A 4,167-nucleotide genomic window follows, 5' to 3' on the forward strand; every position below is an offset into this window, starting at 1 on the left:
GTGAAAGGAATAAATTGAACTAAATAGTGCTTAGTTCCTCTCTAGAAGCAAAAATCTTGTGATTTTGTAACTTGATGAAACTTGCTCATTGCTTATTTCATTTAAAAATTTTTTAAATTTTATTAAATTTTGTGGGTATATATTAGGTGTGTATATTTATGGGGTAAATGAGATGTTTTGATACAGTCATGCAATGTGTAGCAGTCACATCATAGAAAATCAGATATCCATTCCCTCAAGCAGTTATTCTTTGTTTTACAAATAATCGAATTGTACTTTTTTAGTTATTTTAAGACATACCATTAAATTATGATTGACTATAGTCACCCTGTTGTGGTATAAATTAGTAGGTATTTTTATTCTATTTTTTTGGAATACATGAACAATCCCCACCTCTTCCCCACTCCCCCACTACCCTTCTTAGCCTCTGGGAACTATCTTCCTCCCTATGTTTATGAGTGCAATTGTTTTGATTTCTAGATCCCACAAATAAGGGAGAACATGTAATTTTTGTCTTTCTGTGTCTGGCTTATTTCACTTAACATAATGATCTCTAGTTCCATCCATGTTGTTGCAGATGACAGGATTTCATTCTTTTTCATGGCTGAATAGTATTCCATTGCATATATGTACTACATTTTCTTTATTCATTCATCTGTTGATGGACACTTAGGTTGCTTCCAAATCTTAAATATTGTGAACAGTGCAGCAATAACATGAGAGTGCAGATATTGCTTCAATATACTGATTTCCTTTCCTTTAGGTATATACCCAGCAGTAGGATTGCTGGATTATATGGTAGCTCAATTTTTAGTATTTTGAGGAACCTGCAGACTGTTCTCCATAGTGGTTGTACTAATTTACATTCCCACCAACAGTGTACAAGCGTTTCCTTTTCTCCACATTTTCACCAGCATTTGTTATTGCCTGTCTTTTGGATATAAGCCATTTTAACTGGGGCGAGATGATATCTCATTGCAGTTTTGATTTACATTTCTCTAATTATCATTCATGTTGAGTACCTTTTCATATGCCTGTTGCCATTTGTATATCTTCTTTTGAGGAATGTCTCTTCAAATCTTTTACCAATTTCTTGATTGTATTATTAGATTATCTTCCCATAGATTTGTTTGAGCTCTTTACATATTATGGTTATTAATCTCTTATTAGAAGGGTAGTTGGCAAATATGCCTCCCATTCTGTGGGCTGTCTCTTCACTTTGTTAATTGTTTACTTCACTATGCAGAAGCATTTTAACAGTCATGATGTAATTTGTTCATTTTTGCTTTTGCTGCCTGTGCTTATGGGGTATTGCTCAATAAATTTTTGCACAGATGAATGCCTAGATATTTTCCCCAATTTTTTGTAGTAGTTTTATAGTTTAAGGTCTTAGGTTTAAGTCTTTAATCCATTAAAATATGATTTTTTTTGGTATGGTGAGAGATAGGCTTCCCAGTTCATTCTTCTGCATATGGATATCCAGTTTTCCCAAAACCATTTATTGAGTCTTTTTATTACAGCTTCAGTCTTGTTACTTGTTGTCTGTTCAGATTTTGGATTTTTTTATGGTTTGGTTTTGGTAGGTTATATAGGTGTATAGAAATTTGTCCATTTTTTCCTGAAACTTCCAATTTATTGGCTTATAGTTGCTCACAGTAGCCATAATAATTCTTTGAATTTCTGCTGTATCATTTGTAATGTCTCTTTTTGAATTTCTGATTTTTTAAATTTAGGTCTTCTCTCTTTTTTCCCTTAGTTTGTCTGGCTAAAGCTTTGTCAATTTTTGTTTAACATTTCAAAAGAACATCATTTTGTTTTATTGATCTTTTGTATTGTTTTCTTCATTTCAATTAACATTTCTTTTTTCTCTGATATTTATTATTCCTTTTCTTCTAGTTTTGGGTTTTGTTTGCTCTTGCTTTTCTAATTCTTTATGATGCACTGTTAGATTATTTGAAGTTTTTTCTCCTTTTTTATGTAGGCACTTACGGCTATAAACTTCCCTCTTAATACTGCTTTTGCTGTATCTCATAGGGTTTAATATATTTTGTTTCCATTATCATTTGTTTCACAAGATGTTTTAATTTCCTTCTTAATTTCTTTGTTGACTCAGTGGTCATTAAGGATTATGTAGTTTAATTCCATGTATTTGTATAGTTTCCAAAATTCCTTTTATTATTAATTTCTAGTTCTATTTCATTGTGGTCAGAGAAGATGCTTCATAATATTTCAGTACTTTTGAATGTTTAAGACTTGTTTTATAACCTAACATATGATTTAATCTTGAGAATAATCCATGTGCTGAAGAAAAGAATGTGTATTCTGCAACCATTAGAGGGTATGTTCTGTAAATATCTATTAGGTCCATTTGGACTCTAGTTTTTAAATCTGATGTTTCTTTGTTGATTTTCCATCTGGAAGATCTGTCCATTTATGAAAGTGGGCTGTTGAAGTCTCCAACTATTATTGTATTGGAATCTATCTCTCTTTCTGGCTGTTCAGTGTTTGGTGCATATGTACTTAAAATTGTTATATCTCCTTCCTGAATTGACTCTTTTATCACTATATAATGTCCTCCTTTGTCCTTTATTATAGTTTTTGTCTTGAAATCTATTTTTTCTGATGTAAGTATAGTGACTCCTGCTCTTTTTTGGTTTCCATTGGCTTAGAATATCTTTTTCTATCCCTTTATTTTCAGTCTATGTGTGTCTTTATAGGTTAAGTGTGTTTCTTGTAGGCAACAGATAAATGGGTTTGAATTTTCATTCATTCAGCCAGTCTACGTCTTTTGATTAGATAATACAGTCCTTTTACACTCAATGTTATTGATAAGTAAGGACTTCTGCCATTTTTTATTTGTTTTCTGGTTATTTTCCGGTCTTCTCTTCATTATTTTCTTCCTTCCTCTCTTCTTTTTTTGTGTAGGTAATTCTCTCTGGTGAAATGATTTAGTTTCTTGCTTTTTATTTTTTTTTGTAGCAGTTTTTTTTTTTTTTTTTTTTTTTGGTTTGTTACTGTGAGGCTTGCACATACTATCTTATAAGTCATTATTTTAAGCTGATAACTTAACACTGTTTGCATAAACAATCAAAAATAAAACAAATAAAAACTACACTTTAATTCATTCTCCATCTTGTAAACTTTTTCTTGTTTCTATTTATATCATATGGTACTTTCTATGTCCTGAGAAGTTGTGGCAGTTATTATTTTTGATTGGTTCATCATTTAGTATTCATATGTAGTATAAGTGTAGTATATACACCACAGTAACAGTGTCATAGTATTCTGTGCTTTTCTGTGTGCTTACTATAACCAATGAGTTTTGTACCTTCAGATGAGTACTTATTGTTCATTAATGTCCTTTTCTTCAACTGAAATACTCTCTTTATTATTTCTTCTAAGACAGGTCTGGTGTTCATGAAACCCCTCAGCTTTTGCTTGTCCAGGAAAATCTTGATTTCTTTTCACATTTGAAGGACATTTTCACCAGCTATACTATTCTAGGGTAAAAGTTGTTGTTGTTTTTTCCTTCAGTACTTTAAATATGTCATACCACTTGCTCCTTTTCTGTAAGGTTTCTGCTGAAAAGTCTGCTGCCAGATGCACTGGAGCTCCAATGTTTGTTATTTGTTTCTTTACTCTTGCTGTTTTTAGGATTCTTTTTTATCCTTGACCTTTGGGAGTTTGATTATTAAATACCTTGAGTTAGTCTTCTTTGTGTTAAATCTGCTTGATGTTCTTTAACCTCCTTGTACTTGGATATTGATATCTTTCTGTAGGTTTGGGAAGTTCTCTGTTAATATCCCTTTAAATAAACTTTCTACCCCTATCTCTTTCTCTACCTCTTCTTTAAGGCTAATAACTCTTAGATTTTCCCTTTCAAGATTATTTTCTAGAACCTATAGGTGTGGTTCACTTTTTTTTTATTCTTTTTTTCTTTTGCCTCCTCTGACTGTGCATTTTCAAATAGCTTGTCTTCAAACTCACTAGTTCTTTCTTCTTCTTGACCAATTCTGTTACAGAGTCTGATGCATTCCTCATTATGCCTAATGTATTTTTTCAGCTTCAGAATTCCTACTTGATTCTTTTTAATTGTACCAATCTTTTTGTTAAATTTATCTGATAGAATTCTGAATCCATTTTCTGTGTTATCTTGAGTTTCTTTGA

Source organism: Pongo abelii, chromosome 12 (genome assembly GCF_028885655.2).
Source record: "Pongo abelii isolate AG06213 chromosome 12, NHGRI_mPonAbe1-v2.0_pri, whole genome shotgun sequence".
NCBI lineage: Eukaryota > Metazoa > Chordata > Mammalia > Primates > Hominidae > Pongo > Pongo abelii.